Source organism: Rhinolophus sinicus, chromosome 17, assembly GCF_057876585.1.
Source record: "Rhinolophus sinicus isolate RSI-liver-muscle chromosome 17, RSI-T2T, whole genome shotgun sequence".
Lineage (NCBI taxonomy): Eukaryota > Metazoa > Chordata > Mammalia > Chiroptera > Rhinolophidae > Rhinolophus > Rhinolophus sinicus.
In genome coordinates, this window is record NC_142517.1 from 203,264,636 (window position 1) to 203,282,573 (window position 17,938).

At 38.3% G+C, this 17,938-nt stretch overlaps 1 protein-coding gene across 1 annotated transcript in view; it reads right to left on the reverse strand.

The window, feature by feature from the left end:
* The window catches only part of IRS1 (insulin receptor substrate 1), a 60,103-nt gene that overhangs the window by 19,707 nt on the left and 22,458 nt on the right, over window positions 1–17,938 (reverse strand). The gene's annotated exons all lie outside the window — the stretch shown is intronic.

Below are 17,938 nucleotides of genomic sequence, written 5' to 3' on the forward strand. Positions count from 1 at the left end.
AGGCCTTAACTGGGGACTTATAAGGAGGGCTACCCTATAAGCCATCTGTTCTCCATTTCCACAGGGAAAATGTGCTTAAATTGCAGAAACAGCTTTGAATTGAAACATGAAAAAAATTTCCAGGTGGAAAAGGTTCTAAAAGAGTTAATGGCAGAAGAATGAGAAACCTCTGCCTCGGGGTAACAAAATGATCTGGATGATTGCAAAGAGGGTACTGGGGACAACAACAGAATTCCTTAAAAGACTCCACACTGATGGGTTTTTACTCTACTTAGTGTTCAGGCTAAGGGAGACTTTGACTACTGAATTGAGAAAAGGGGGATGGAATCTATGACCCAAAACGTTTTTATCTTTAAAAAATGGATGCAGATTATTCTGATGTCTGACGGTTTCGGTCAAGAGGAACTGAGTAGGGCCATGTGAGTCACCTCACAGATGACTGAACCCAAATAAACAGGCACTCCCCAAAATTCAATGGAATGCTTGCACCCTGCCCTCTGGCCATCTTTTACCAAATAAACTACAAGGTGAAAACCGGAGGTTAGTTCCCAACTCCACATCTTTGTTATTGGAGGGGACCAGTAGATAGTAAAAGCCACCAAACTGCCAAGTCATGCATAGCTCATCTCAAGTAAATGAGTGGAATCAACATAATCAAATGATTATAATTAATCTACGACACCTTCAACTTTAAAAATATAAAAAGCATGATATTGAAATATGCTCCCATTTTCCCATTGAGCATTAATTCATCCTCCACAATCTTTCTGAAGAACAAGATGATCCCACGTGCAGATATCTCATCCCCAGAAACACAGCTGTGTGCACAGGAAGACCCAGAAGTAGCACATTTTGTAACACCAGGGGAAGCAGGAAAGCTACAGTGACTCAAAGATATCAAAATTTGGAAGAGACTGAAAGATAAGCAGAGAAGGATACTATGTGTGTGCTAATAACTTCCACTCCTGTCAACAGACAATAGTAAAGTGGACCCCATTTCTACAGGAAGGTAAATAGCCAAAGTCAAGAGTATGTTCTCCAGTCCCATTTATTAGAAAGTCAATTACAAAAGTGCGTCTTTCCCATCAATGAAGTTTTAGGGCACTGCACGGGTCTTCATTTGACAGCGATTTCATTCACGAGGCCTGGCCCTATGCTCTGACCAGGAGCTGCAGCTTTAAGGGTCTGGAAGAGAAGCCCAGGCAAGGCAAGCATAGATTGCTAACAGCTTTAGGAAATGGAAGGAAAACGATGAGGTGGCCAGAGATAGTCCCCAAGAGCTAATTCCATAACCGCCATTGGGCAGTGCAATTCACACGCAATTCACAATAGCTGATTTCCTAACCAGTTGGGACAGAGTGAGAACACATTTCACCAAGGGCTATGGGATACAGCAGCAATGGAAGTCACTGCAAAGACTTACTGTGGGACCCATATGGCCGACCATGTTGAGAACCCAGTTCCTCCAGCACCACTTACTGGCACTCAGGCAGTTTGATGAACCTTAGGGAGCTGTGGTTTCCTGGTAAAATGGTGCTACAAGTGTCTAACTCATTGGGTTGTTGTGGGGGATTAAATGAGATGGTGACCCATGTGGCAAGACCCCCAACAATTGCAATTACACAACAATTAATTCATGGCATCCAGTAGCAAGAAGCCACCAGAAACCATAATAGGAGGGGACAGGCTGAAAAAAAGAACTGAAAGGGAAAGGAAGGTACTTGATACTAAAACTCTCCACTTTGCAAGACATGTTTGCAGAAAGGAGCACCTCAAAAAAATCGTGTCATTGAAACCTCAGTAATTACACTTATCGTGTGATACCACAGGTTTGAAATAAGGAATTCTGTCCAAGCTATAACTATCTTATCACTGGACATGAAGGTGCTTCCTATTTGGCTTTGAACTTACAATTTTTAATAGTTGATCTATTATTTAAATTGGATTGCCCTAAGCAATTATAAAGCACCCTACAGTTCTGTAACCTGAATTTTTAAACTTCATTACCTGAAAGGTAAAATTGTATCTAGGCATCGTAGAATCATACCATAGTCCAAATATGCCATGAAATTTCTGAGACTGTGAATAAACTTCCCTTTGATTAATATCCCTTACTAAATTGTTCCTGAAGTTTCTCATCTCTAATTCTCTACTTGATATAGAAGTGTTTTATACATACTTGGCATTCAATAAATAACTGTTTAGACTGTCTAAAAAAGTGTCTATATGAAAATCATATATACTCACATACATACTCTAAGGTCCATATGACTTAAGGATAATTTCAGCCAAAGAAAAAATGGGCTCTTAAGTTTTTGTGACGTTTCTCTAGCATTTGGCAGGGGTTTGCTAACCTTTTAAAAGTGCTGTCCCCTCCTTTTGATAAATATAAATTTTAATGCTACAAATTAAATATCACCATTAACAAAGCAATTTTAATATTGATTATAATTGTTTTCGAATTACACTTGTGTTCTCCACCCTCCCTGAATATTCAAGAAAACCACCCCTGGGGTAAACACAACACACAAACACACACACACACACACACACACACACACACACACACACTCTTAGACTCTCCATCAACAACAAAGCCAACATTCGTTACATGTCAAGGGCACTATTCAGCCATTAATGCGCATTATTTCATTTAATTCTCACAACCATCCTGAGATTTTATTAGTATTCCTGTTTTAAAGATGAAGAAACTGAGGTGAGGAAAGGATGGGTAAATTCTGCAAGATTTCAAAGCTAATGAATGTGGCAACTGGGATTCAAAATCCATGCTGTTGACCACAATTTTATAGACAATGCTATAAAAAGCCTGGGTAGAAGTGTTGTCAAGCCTCTCATCTAAATAGTCCACTGGAATGTACAAAGTTATTTTTACAAAAGGAAACAGGGGGTAATCTTCATGTTTACAAAGAGTAATGAGAAATTATACAGTGAAACGTCATTGTGATAAATCTAAACTAACTCAGCTACAACATTTCATATAATAGGCACCTGGCTATCAGAAATACCCCCACTGCTGGAAAACAGGTCTGCAAACGAGATTGCTATCAGAAAAGCATACCTTTGTCCCTTACTATGTGCCCTCCTATAAAAACACTAAATATAAAATCTCTCATTCCTTGAAGAATCTAGACTGTAGTAGACACAAGCACCTGGGTGTAACTGACAGATTCTGACAAACACACCAACAGAACCGAAAGGTAAAGCTAGAGGGAGGCCTGACATTTATGGGCCTCATAAAACAGAAACCCTTTCCCTCTATGACTGTAGCTGCCCTGGCCCATGGCTTCCAGTGCAAGTTCTAGTACACTTCAGGATATTTTTACCCGGCAACTTTTCCTTCAGTCCTTCCGTCCTTTATTTAGAAAGCCAAAATAAACCTTGAAAAAGTACACTTGTAGAGTCATAAGCCATGCACTATAAGAGGTAAAGAAAAGCCCTTTGACCTTAAAAGCCCTGAAAGAACAGAAGATTAAAAGCCAGCCATACACAGCGGCATCTCCCCTCCCAAGTGTTTACATTCTTAGACATCCACTTTTTAAAAATATTCCCTCTGTAGATCAAAACAGGCTGTACTTGGAGAAGGGAAAAACAATGACGTTAGCTTTAAGATATTATACAGTTTACATATAAACAGAGCTGAGTTATGCACATTATTCTAGTTGGAGGCAACTGATCTGAATGGCTCAGATGTAATTGTGTTCATTATCTCGCTCCACAGAAAACTCAGCGATACAGACCTAACCTTTAGCAGGTATCTAGCTTGAGTGTTATGTTCCCTATTGCAAGGTACAGGATACAACTGGTTTAACAAATCAAAATAATCCAAAAAGGCTTTTTTCCAGTTGAATTTGGGTGGCCTAGGCCTGGAAGATAACTGGATGCAATTACGGGGGGGTTGGGGGGGGGGTCCCACTCTCTCCCTTCATCCGCTACTTCCTTCCCTTCTCCCAACTCTCTTTCCTTTTCCTGAATACCTTCTCCCTACCAATTAGTGCCACCCATCAATACTTTCCAGTATGATTATTGATACTCAGGCTTAGAAAACTAGGTGGCCCCACACCAATAACCATTTATTTTGACTGTTGCCTTCAAACGTTAAAACACGAATCCAACAAAAAAACTAACCTTAAGAGCATGGATCTCCTTCTCCCAACATCATAATGTGGTTAAACTTTGATGCAATATAGAAATAATTACAATGAATCAGACTACCGTGTTTCCCCGAAAATAAGACTAGGTCTTATATTGTTTGCTCCAAAAGACACATAAAGGCTTATGTTCAGGGGATGTCCTCCTGAAAAATCCTGCTAGGGCTTATTTTCTGGTTAGATCTTATTTTCAGGGAAATATGGTATTACTCTGATTCCTTTCCTGGTTTCCAAAAGGCAGTGATGATATACAATATTTTCTAAGATATCTTTTTGTACATAAATTATATACTGCCAGAAATACAGAAATGAAACATAAAGAGTATATTTATAGGGTGTAAAAAACAAAGTGCCAGGGAAGGGATGAAGTTAAATTATCAGATGCAAATGGTAACAACCTCATAATTAGCCAGCTAGGACACAATCCAATCCTATATTCCTAAAATATCCAAGGAAGTGGAATTTTTGAGCCTCTACTGATAGACACAGGGATTGTCTTGGAAGAATTTTTGCAAATTCCTTTAGCAAAGATGTTCAGTGCACATTACAAATTATTTTATCCAGCAACTGTGAATGAAGAGAGGCTGTGCAATTATACATTTACTTCTGTTTATGCCACAATATGACTCACAGAGGCCCAATGGGAAATAATGAAGAAATAAACCCTAATGTCCAGATCTGCCTGTTTCGGGGGTTTAAAGAATATTACACAAGGCTCAAAGCACAAATAAATGTCACAACTACCAAGTAATATTTATTAGGCACCCATGTGGTTTTGAAAGCCAAATCCAAATGCTTATTTATAAACGGGAGATACAGTTGCTGTATTTTTACAATGCCATGTTGGTAAATGAAAAAGTTCTTTACAAAGCAAAACATTTTGTCTTAGAGAAAACTCTTAACAGGGGTCTGGAGCCAATGAACTTGTAAACATGGTACCTGCCTTTAATAAAGGGTAAATAAGTACCAGGTTCTTGAGTCTGAAGTTACAAAGTATGACATAGCCAGCAAACCATGGCAGCTGGCACGTGTCCTGAGCCATTAACCACCAAACGGCAGCTGAAGCAAGTGGCATTCCAGAACTCTGGGGCACTTCCTATAATATAGTAAAATGTCGATATGCAGTGAAATGAATTTTTCTTCACTGGGGCTGAATGAAGATTATTCGAGCAGAGAAGAGCTCTTGTGATCAAAGCAGATATACACAGAGGTGCCAAAAAATGTACACACATTTTAAGAAAGAAAAAAACTATTAAAATTTTAATGCTCAATGTATACCGATAACAAAAGACGAATACAAGTCACGCTGAACTGCTGCAATTACAAGAGGTGCTCAAAGCTGTTCCCATCAGCATAATTTCAATACAGTTTTTTCCTTTCTTAAAGTGTGTATACATTTGTTTGGCACCCTCTGTATTTTCAAATGTATTTAAAAACTGAATGAAAAACATCGTAGAAACCTATTTTTTTTTTCGCAATTCATGCAAAGACAAATAAAAACTACGTTTTGGAGATAACTTAACACATGGCGCTTTCTTCACACTAGAGAAAACACAAGAGAATAAAGTCACAGTAAAACACAAATACGCCACCAGTGCCATGAATAACAAAGTCATGAAAATACACTGAAATGCTTTGTGTCCTTGAACTCTGTTAAACATGTACACAGAGTTAGTGTACACAGGCTTAGATGAGAAAGAAAAGCCTCGCATAAAATAAGCCCATCCTCCAAACAAAAGTCCTTTTTTACGTATATAAATTGAATTTGGGTGAGTTTTTCTGAATTGTTTGTTTGGTCATCTTTTGCCTTAAAACAAAATTAAAAATTAATTTTAAAACCAAGATTCACTTAGTGGCTTTCCGAAAAGGTTGCCTGAAATATCATTTCAACAAAAGGTGACATTAAGAATCTCCTCTCTGTTCCTTGGAAAGAGTTGAAAATATCCAATTAGTTCATAAAAATATCCATAGAAGAGACCTCCTGAATGGCAAATCTAATGGTGTCTGGCCCACACTTCCCTACAAATATATGCAGTCATACTTTTTCCCCCCTCTTAATCTGCTGTGGCTCCATTAGTAAGCCCCTAAAAATGCAACCTGGCATTTACACTCTTGTCCATCTGGAATGTCTCTACGTCAGAGGAAAACCCTCACCCCCCGTGAAAGACGAACAAGTACACAGCTGGTAGCGATCTGAGCACGTATGAAGGAACCTACTTGTGTTCGTGCATACACCTGGCGAAATGGCTAATCCCTCCAGCACCCTCTTCTTCCCACTTTCAGATGAAGCTAGCCAGGAAGTGAGTTGCTTTGTCAAGTTGAATTCTGTACTATTATCAGACACCAAACGAGACCTTGTTGAAAAGATATTGCAAGAACAAAGCTTGAACACCGGCCATCAAAGCTGTCTGAAGTCCAAGATGCCGCCTTTGACCGTCACTAGAAGCCTTGGAAGCACAGACGCTCAAGCCAATCTTGTGAAAGTAGCATTGTGAAAGCTGACCCTGCCACTCCGAGCTCAGAGCAGCAGACTCACACATGTGCATTTCAGCAGACTCGGGGAACTGCTGAGGTTTTCCACGCCGCTTCCATGAAAACCAATACTTCTAGGTTTCACTGCTGGCTCACGATGGGAAGCTAAACTTAGAAATCAAGCTGGGTTCTATATCAAGCTATCCCACCTCACTCGCTACGGGCAGGAATGTGAACAGACAATTCCAATTCTGAATTCTTGGTTTTAATGAGCAAAGCAGGCAATCAAATCCAACTGTCCAGATAATGTGACTACACCAACAATATAATGCGTTTTGGTATTGAATTTGGCTTTCGTTGTTAACTGAGGTTGGACAGCACAACCACAGGGGGCGCTATTTACCCCACTGTGTGTGTGAACAGAGTCCCATGGTTGTGGATTTTACTAAGTCATTCTAAGCCAGTTACCAAGAGCTATACCTCAGGAAAAGCTGGAAAACTATCCAATTTATCCCTGATACTTTCCTGTGTCATTCTTCTCAGCAACCTTCTCCACCCTCATCATCTGTCGTTCTCAGTGACAAGGTCTTGCGTCTTTGCAGACCTTATACTGAATAAAGGCTAGCTGAGGGGTCAAAGAGCTTCCTTCTTCTCACAAAGAATCCTAGACGGTATGTAAATGACACAGGTTCTAAAATTTGAACAGAATTTCTAACTTTATAGGTACTTCAATAAACCTGAAATTCTCCAAATCCAAGAAATTTAAAGACTTGTCTGATCTCATTAATCTTAAAACTTGAATGACTGTTTCATGAATGCAATCTGGAAATCATGACAGAGCCATAAAAGCATGGTCATGAAAAACAGAGGTTTTAAGGTTCCACCTTAAACTATAAGAAAATTAATGTTCCTCATTGTTTTCAGCAAAGCCCCCTGGTTACTAGATTGCACAGGCACTTCATTCCGATTCCCAGAAAAGCTGGTAAGACCAGGCTAAGAAGGCTCATCAGTGCACCATGCTGATCAGGGGCCCTCCATCAAACACCGTCCTTGCTCATTACAGAAGCAGTCTAAACACAAATGAGAAGACTCCCTCAAGTTCACCGTCTTCCAACAACTGGCATTCATCATTTTCCAGGAAAACACAGATTCGAATTTGATTTGATTTATTAATTTAGTTATGTTTCAAAAACTTTGCTGTTAGGGAATATAAATGCAGTATCACCATTTGAATGTGGCATCCTGATTTAGAATCACTGCGTAGATGTCTTTGAGAAGCCATTATATATGTCATATTGTACTGACAATTAAAGACACACAACTAATGCCTCTTGTGATATAACCCTCTAAGATGCCACGAGACCACAGAAATGTAAAATAAAGATAAAGAGCAAAAAACCACAATATAGGTACCATCTCTATGGCATCAACTCAACTCTGCTGGAAAGTGGCTACAGACATTACATAAAGAAAGGGGCATGGCTGTGTCCCTGTAAAGCTACAGAAACAAGTGACAGCCAGATTTGGGCTCATGGGCTCTAGTTTGTCGACTCCTGATCTATGGTAAAGTGAGCAACAAACTCTACTTATTTCATTGGAAATCAGGAATATGAATACAAAAGGGACTGAATATTAAAATGAAATCAGCTCAGAGTAACAACCCTCCAAATAGAAAACACCTTTCTAATGCAAGGAATCAAGTAAAGAAAACAGCAAACAAGTCGTTTTCCAAAGTATAAATATGTATTTGTTATTCTTATAAAACAGTATGCCATTTTGATCAATCAGAAGAGAACAAGGCTAACTTCAGAACATTCTGTGTCATTCTCTTCCTTTAAATGCCTCTACAGCAAGAAATGTACAGTAATTTTCTGAACGGAAAGATAAGAGGAGGAAAAAAATCTGCTCAAACTCACCTTCAAAGTCAAGAAGGGAGGACGGTTAATGCAAGGAACAGAAGAATGCATGGCTGAGGGCCTTATTATGGAGGTTCTTGTTACTTTTAATTCACCATTCCGTAAACGTTTCCCATACCATCCTATTTTGGGTTCCTTTTTATTCAAATTACTACATTTTTGGGGTTTTTCTTTTTATACCATGTTGTGGTTTCTTCAGTCCTGAAATTATGCTAGATTCGGAGAGTCCTGCATTAAGGCTATCTGGGAAGGCTACTGTCTACATTTATGACAAAAATATTACAAACAAAATCCACAGAAAGTGCCACAGATGCCACATCTCACATCCTGGTGGTTACTCCCTTTGACTGCCAACATGAAAATGAAATGAGCAACCCAGAGAGCTTAAATTTCAAGGGTATTTTTAAAAAAGATGCCATCTGCTTTCCAAAAGCAAAACAGCAGCAGATAAGTTTTCTCCTTCTCTAGCAGCGGCAATCCAAAATATTAGATCATAGCGCATTTGATTTGCAATGGCCAACGTATCAACCTTTTTGTGGGCTTTCTCTCTGTTTCCATGATACAAGTTTTATTCCATCCGGAATTATTCATTATCCTCACAATAATTCCAAATCAACGTCAAATGCCATCCAAAAAGACCCTCTATAAATCCTCCATTCACAAAAGCTTTGACTTTTGAATCAAATTTCTCTTTAGCAAAGCTGAAGCTTCTCCTTTCTTCACTGTCAAAACCAGTAATGCATCTCAGGATAGTAATATATCCTACTTAATATGGTAATCTTTGGGCCAATCACCTACTAATCAGGGTTTCAAACCTCATTTGTACCAATGTTGTACAGTAAATGAACTCCAAATACTAATAAAATGAAAATCCCTATCAAGAACTCTAGTTCATGCCAAATGATGAAAAATGGAGAGCACGGATAAACTTTAACAGCACACAATCCACCACCAAGTCTATTCCATCTGAAAAGGTTTATGATTTCCCCCACACCAGATTTTCTAAATCGTTATTTTGCTTTTGCTTTTACTGCACTAATAAAAGTGTGTTCCTTTGGCAATAACAAAGGATCACCAAAGGAATGTGACAAAGAATCAGATTTTACAACACAGGTTTTTAAAGTTGCTATGGAAAGTACATGAAGACCGGGAAAAAGAGGAAATAAATGAAGATGGAAATCCTAGAAAAGGGAGTTAAAACACATCAGTGGTGGTGATCCCAGCATCATCTCTGTAAATGAATGATACTCCCATTTATCTGTTGTGTTGCAGTTGCCAAAGTGTTTATTCTCATCCACATATGAGTAGATCAGAAACTGACCAAATGTCGAATTGGTTTTACTACAAAATGCAGGATGTCTGTATCAGCTGAACGCAACTGGTACCAGAAACAGACCACTTTAAAAAAAGAGAAAGTACAATCCACTTAAAACAGGGACCTGATTTTCATAGTAAAAAAGGGTTTAAATGGAATTTCATATTGGAAAATAAAAATATTGGAACTATTGAGAGTAAAATATATGGGGAAAAAAGCTATTTTACCTTAAGTTTAACCAAATATGTCTTAGATGCTTCTACCGGCAAAGTCTAAGGATGAGCAAAGTGTGAGTAACTGTTCATTTTTTAGATTATTTTTCTTTCATGTTTCATCCTTGACTTCTGTTTGGTTTTCATAGAACAATCATAAAAATGTTTCTACATTTCTGTAGAAACAGTCCAGGGCTTTATCAATTTCCCCAAGGGCCTCTCTTAATCATATGTTTTTATTATGAACCTTAGAAACACTGAAGAAGACATTGTACTTGGTTGTTTCAACAGTCGCTTCACCTAATTCTGCCAGATCCTTACTTGTCACTGACAACGTGTGGACCCAGGAGTCCTCAACATCACTTTCACTGACTTCATGAAATCCTGTATCTTTTGCAAAATACAGTGGGTACCTCGGTTTTCGAACGTAATCCACCAGCTCTGAAACATTCGAAAACAGCCGACAGCTAGGCCTCAGGACCTTGCACTCGGCGGAAGCCCCGTGAAATATTCGACTTCTGAGTCGTGCTCAAAAACCAAAGCATTTACTTCCGGTTTACGGCATTCATAAACCAGAATGTTGGTCAACAGAGATGTCTGAAAACCGAGGTACTACTGTACACCTTTTCAACACTGAATTAAACTGATGGAGGAGCAGGTCCTCGTATTAAGTATAGAGAGATAATAAGCTAGGAAAGAGTTTGGAAGTGGTTAGTTCATTAGTGAATATTTTTATAGCTTCTACTTCCCTACTAAATCCTTGTAATTGCAGGAACTCAGATAATGAAGATCACTTTCTCTACTACCCCTCCCCCAATACCCACCTAATTAGGTTTTCATCAGACCCTGCGAGCCAGCTGTCCAGAGCAACTCAAACCAAGAATGGTCATAGAATTAACACCTAAAAGCAAATGGCATATCAAAAACATAGCTATAAGTTACCTTGGCCAGCATTTTCCAGGAAGTAGGTAAAAGCCAGTTTTAAAATAAAGCACTGAAAGTCAAAGCTAACACACTCTACCTGATTGGTGCCATATGTTTCCATGATAGATTTTAAATGTCACAGAAAAATTAAAAAATGCTCTGGAATGTAGGTGTTAGAGCTGACTAGTATCTCGCATGCAGGAAGATTAAAGGATTAAAATGACCTAATACTGTACTTCCTAACACATACAGACTTCCACTCAGTGCCAGCCAAGTGTTATCAGCAGGTCTAAATTTGGATCTCATAACCTAAAAACCACTTAAGATAAAAAAGAGTGCTGAAATAAGTACAAGTCCTAATAGAGCCAATATAGAACGGGTCATGTCAGGTGACACGGATTCCAAAACAAAAACGACCAAATCAAGACATGGATGTGCTGGGTTAAATTATTTACAGCTAGAATGCTTGTTAGAGGCTTAAATTAAGGATCCTACCCCAGAAGGAAGGGCCTTTGCCATTCCCTATAGAAGAGATGCGATTTGGCTTTAAAGAAACCAGATTAAGTATGTCTTGCAAGGAATGTGTCAGGGATCATCAGACAGTCGGCCAAGTGCCAAGACAGGCCCAAAACTAGGATTACAACGTAGTCCCAACATCCAAGGGACCCAGTTTGCCCGATGGGCATCTCAGGGGCTTGGGCAATACGCTTCTGCGGCAAGACTAAAGAAGAAATCTCCTTTGGGCACCCCTGAAATAAGCCTAGGTGATGCTGGGAATGAATTTATGAAAACCTAGGTCAGAGGTGGCTTTAGTTTGTATCTGAGAGGTCCCAGCTGACGTGCTCCATCAAAAGTGAAGACACGAGGAGTAAGAGATTCTACGGAACTCCATGTCTCTCCAATATAAAACTTGGGAGGATGCTGGGTGGGCCTGACACACATGCCAACTTCTTAATGGGTTTCCATCACACTTTGAATGAAATCTAAACCATTTACCAAGGTCCATCAAGCCCTCCAAGACCTGGTCCTAATACGACCCCTCTCTCTGCTGCTCCAGATACACTGGCACAAGTCAGCAGTGTTCCCATTGTAGGACGGCATCTGCTGCGTCTAGTGAGAAGCTTCTACCAGCAGCCAGCCATCCACCTGTCCCTCACCTCATCTAGGTGTTCGCTCGAGCACCGCCTCCTTTTCTGATTCCCCTTATCAGAAACAGCCAACCCTACCCCTCCTGTTTATCACTTACACTACTTAATTTCCATTGTTGCTCTTACTCTCTGAAACTATACTATTTTTGTTCACTCGGCTATCACTTGTCTCTTCCATGAGAATAATGTATACTCCATGAGAACAGAAACCTATTACTCTGCCTGATTCTACAGTCTCCGTTTTCCAAAAGGTAATCTGGGCTCAGAGTAGGTACTCAATAAGTAAATGTGTGTGGAATGAATGAATGGACATATATTAGTTGCATTGGTACAAACATATTTTATGAAATAATGAATTAATAATGAACATAATCAAAAAACCTTTGATAAGATGAAAATAACCCAAACCAAAGTCGAGGGCTGATCAAAGAATGTAGATGTTTGTGTACTGTATTATATGCCACGATTTGCTTGGTAAAACTACCTTGAGCCCTCGTCTGTATTTCCTGACCTTAAAATCCATTTGAAACTAAGTTCTGCTTGTTAGTCAACCAATGTGGATGACCTCAGAAATTCACTAAGATATTGATTCTTGAAAGCCATCAGAGCTGACTGAGGCAAGGGATATCATCATCATCATCACACTTGTTTGCACAACAGGACCACTTGCATTCTATATATTTCATGTAATTACAGTCCACATATTTCAGTAGTTTATGCAACTGCAGAGACAATGAGTTTCCAGTAAGCACTAGAATTCTCCTAATCCAACACTACCACCATCACCAACTCTCTCTGTGACCACAAGTATGCTTCTAAAGCACAGAAGGCAAGCCAAAGGCTGTATGGAATCCACTGAGCAGAGGCAGAAAAGACAAGGAAACTAAAGACAACTAAGAACAATGAAATCTGCAACACCCTGCAAACATGTATATGTGACTATGTAACACATGTGTGTAACATACCGTGTTTCCCCGAATAAGACCTAGCTGGGCCATCAGCTCTAATGCGTCTTTTGGAGCAAAAATTAATATAAAACCAGGTCTTATATTATATTATATTAGACCCAGTATTATATTATATATATTATATTATATATATTATATTATATTATATTATATTATATTATATTATATTATATTATATTATATTATATTACATTATATTATACCCAGTCTTATATAATACCTGGTATTATATTAATTAATATTATATTATACCCAATATTATATTGTACTACTGGTCTTATATTAAGACCGGGTCTTCTATTAAGTTTCACTCCAAAAGACGCATTAGAGCTGATGGTCTGGCTAGGTCTTATTTTGGGGAAACACAGTATTATATAAATATAAGATAGACAAAGCATTATACACATGCACATCTTTATGTAGTAGCACATGGGGGGGAACATCAAGCTGGAGATAATACATTAGGGTTTTTTGTTGATGCTACTGTGAAACAGCTATATCACCTTGAGCAAGTTAATTAATGTCTCTGGGCCTGAGTTTATCTATAGAATAAGCATCTTAAGTTTTATGATCTTTAAGGATACTTTCAGCCCTAATATTTTTTTTAATGAATTTAAGAGATTTATATAATGGTTTATATAATTCACACTACATAAAAAACAAAATAGCAATATAACTGAAATTCTAACTCCTGACCCTGGGGTAATAATAAATCCCTAACTATGGTCAACGGCTATCTATAAAACTGCCATATGAATTTACCCCTCCTCCAACCTACCCTTTTGTTCTTCTCATTTTTCATTTTCTTGATTGATGGAGCCACATGCTTTGAAATAATTCTGGAACATAAATGAACCTAGTGAGCCATTGAAGTTATTGCTCTGGAGAGCTGGCTAACACCATACAGTAGAACTGAGGAAAGCGGACTCAGCTATAAACTCCTCTACAGCTGCACGTACCCTATTGTCATTATCCCACAAAACTGTGACCTTGACAAACATAAACCAAGAATGAGCTCACATCTAAAGACCCACTCTCCCCCATAAAAACAGGGTAAACTTTAAAATCACAACACAACCAACACCACCAAAGTCATTCTAGAAAGGCAGGAGAAGATTTAGCTAGTTTTCACTCTCCAAAGCTTCCTTTCTTTGGGACAAGTAAACTGCATCTATTAGATTCCATGACCAACCTCAAAGAGTAGATCTAGTTCCCTTACTAAGTAGGGGAGTTCTGCTGCTGTCTTTCCTTTATCCATCGATTCTGCCTGGCACAGCACACAACATCAGATCCCTCTGGCGAAGACTGCTGACATTCAAGAGTAGAGATATAGAGCAACAAGAATTTTGTCAAAGAAAATATTCAGTGCTACCCAGTAATACTTTCATTTTCCATATTTAGCATATAATTAAAGCCACAGGAACTATAAAATGCATGTACATACCTCCTTTTAAAATTTAATAAATACATTTCAGTCTTTAATCCTGATTTATACTTACAGCTTATAAAATAATTTAGCTCATATGCAGAACTTTGTTTTTTCTATGCCAAGCTAATAAAGTAACCCAGTTTCCTAGAATGTAACCGTACAACACTCATACTTCATGAAACAAGTATCTGAACTAGAGGTTAAACGTCGATGCGTCTTTTCAGGCGCTCAATCACGATACACTCTTCCAGCCAAGAAATCTAGGAAGCTGACTAAATTTGAAAACTATTTTTAATAAGGAAGGGACATAAACCAAAAGCACCCTTGGCTTGTAAGGGTGCAAGGAGAGTGGTGAGACTTAACCCACCACAAAACTTAGGGTGGAAAGGCAATTCATAGTAACAACTGCACTTCCATATATATTCTTTCATCTGATCCTCAGAACAACACTGTAATAGAAACGGGGGAAATGTTACCACCTCCAATTTAATGGGCCAGAAAAATAGGTCCAAGAATGATGGATCCCAGAAAGTGGCAAAATCAGAAATAAAATTCACATCTTCTCTTTTCTTTCCATGCTGGTTCTAATCTATCATTTGACCTTTCATGTATTAATAGTCAGCCTTGCCTTGCATTACAATATATAGAAAATAAATACTATACGTACACACACAATAGATATACCAGTGGAACGAGTGATAGTACACAGTATTTCTCTTAGTTGAGCAAATACTACTGAGTGGTAGGAAATGAGAGAATCTTATCAAAACAGAAAAAAATGATGCTAGTAAATTCTCTTTTCCCACCCCCCACATTGATTTTTTTTTTTTTTTTAATTTTTAATCCTCTTATAGAAGCTGAATACAAGAAATGAAATTCTTGGGATCAGGAAAGCAGAACCAAAACCTAAAGCTTATCATACTGATAAGAATACTTCTACAGGAAGCAATAAATTACTACTGCTTCCTGTTTTAGCTATTCTTATCCGTAGGACATCATTTGTTTTTTTTTAACCGCAGAACCTCACATTTAGGACACTTCCCAAAATAGAATCTTCTGATCTTCAGCTGTCAGCTGAAGTTGTTTCATAAATAGCTCAGCATATGTACTCTGGAGGGTTACTAACACTCTAAATGCAAATATAGTCCAGTCATACCCATTCCTTTTAGACTTAGGGGACAACCTGGAATGTGCAAAATCAAGCAGCCCCAGAAATTCTATGGAGGATACTGTAAATATCTCTGGCCCATGACCTCAAGGAATTCAGTTTGGATACTTCTGGAAATTTTGAAATAAAGGCCATTAGCAGATATATATTTCTATTTTTAATATACGGTCCACAAAAGAATGTACAATTTGTTTTAGGTCAATTAATTTTTAAACAGTTTTAAAAACAACTCTAATCCAGAGATTCATTTTGGTGAAAAAGATTTGTATAAAGAAACCCATGGGTCCTGTATTTTAAACAACTTTTCCAGAGGCCTTCATAGTCAGCAAGTACAAACAAAACTGATTATAAGGGAATGTGTCTGAAAAATTATACATGTAACCCAAGGTTAAATATAAGGAGAAAACACACATACAGAGGTATAAAAGACGCCTAGCTGTAATCTCTATGATCTAGTATGTCAGGAATTCTATTGCCAGAATTATACAACAAGCTGAGACAACTTCAGAGAGACAGAGGGGGAAAAAAAAAAATCAATGTCTGTGTTTTTAAAGAAAAAAAACAAAACAGGACTACATAGAACGGGACGATGAAGCATAAGTGGCTTGGGATTTTGTTCTTTTTATTTCGAGTCCTGATATTCGAACAAAACATCTGTGCCTTTTTGGCCCTCTTATCACTCCTTCTGATTACCTGCCCCGTAGCACATCCACCCCAGCGGGGGTAGGAAGAGCTTTTGCCTCAGTCAACGGCAATCGGCCCAGAAGAGTAGACTTAAGGTTGATTACACTCTGTATGTAGCAAATGCTCAAAAAAATGTGTTGAGCATTGAAAGACTGTCTAAATATGATCCTCAAGCCCCTCTTAGCCAATTGCTAAGTAAGCGGCCTTTTTTCACACAAAGGTGATAAGCATGGATTCATCACAGAGTGGTCCCTGTATAAGCTCAGGAATAAGACCCTCCAGCCCAGTAAGGAAAGCCTGTCTCCAGACTACAAATCCAGACAGGGACGGACGTTGTGGTGGTTTTGTGTGAATCACACTATGCCCAGACCAGGCAGACCTATCTGGCCAGTTCCAGATTCCCACTGGACGTCCAAATTGATGAGAACTAAGCTCAAGTTAACTTGATTAACTTGATTCCCTGAGACCTGGGAATCAATTATGATAAAAAAAAAAAAAAAAAAAAAAAAAATGAAGATTTTATAAATATCTATAATGAGGCCAAATTATGAAGCAATTAAAAAAAACAGACTACCAGTAGACGGTTTCAAATAACTCTGTTCAAAATATCCAAATACCTAGGTCCTTCAAGGAAGGGAACTTACGAAGGCTCTTATGATCACCGTGGCTCCAAGGTGATACAAAAATCTATAATGTCCTGCTGTCATTGAACAAATAAACACTAATATGGAGATTGAAATAACGAAAACGGGGAGAAATCCAGAAACAAATCTCCAGCAGTACCCTGCGTCGGTCTGAAACACTCTACTACAGAATGTTGGCCAATTCTGGGCAGGAAGAAGATGTAGAACCCTTTATAGGTTCTAGAAAGAACCACAAAATTGATTGAAGGTAACAGAAAGCAGAACAATGAGTAAAACTGGAAAATGGTTAATATTAAGGGAAAATTGAGACCTGACTTCACAATGGTCTTCAAACATACATAGGGAAATATCCCATAAAAGGCCAATGGGCTATATAACCAAACTGTGGTGCATCCATACAAGGGAATATTACTCAGCAATAAAGAGAAAAGAGCTATCAAGCCAAAAAAAAAAAAAAAGACGTAGAAGAATCTTAAGTGCACACTGATAAGTAAAAGAGGCCACTCAGATAGTAATTGCACATATTATATGATTCTAATTATATGACACTCTGAAAGAGGCAAAACTACTGAGATAAACAGATGAGTGGTTGACAGAGATTGGGGAGAGGGAGGGAGGGTTGCCCATGCAAGCACAGGGGATTTTTAGGGCAGTGAAACTATTTTACATGATAGAGCATTGGTAAATATACAACATTAAGCATTTGTCAAGATCCACAGAACTTTACAGCATAAAAAGTAAACCTTAATATATATAAAAATTTTTAAACATCACTTAAGAGGTCATTTACTCCAGGTGGAATGCAAAATGTGACAGAAGAATCCACATGTATTAAAAATACATGGAAAAAACCTCACTGCAAGGGATGGAGGAATAAGGTGCTGACTTA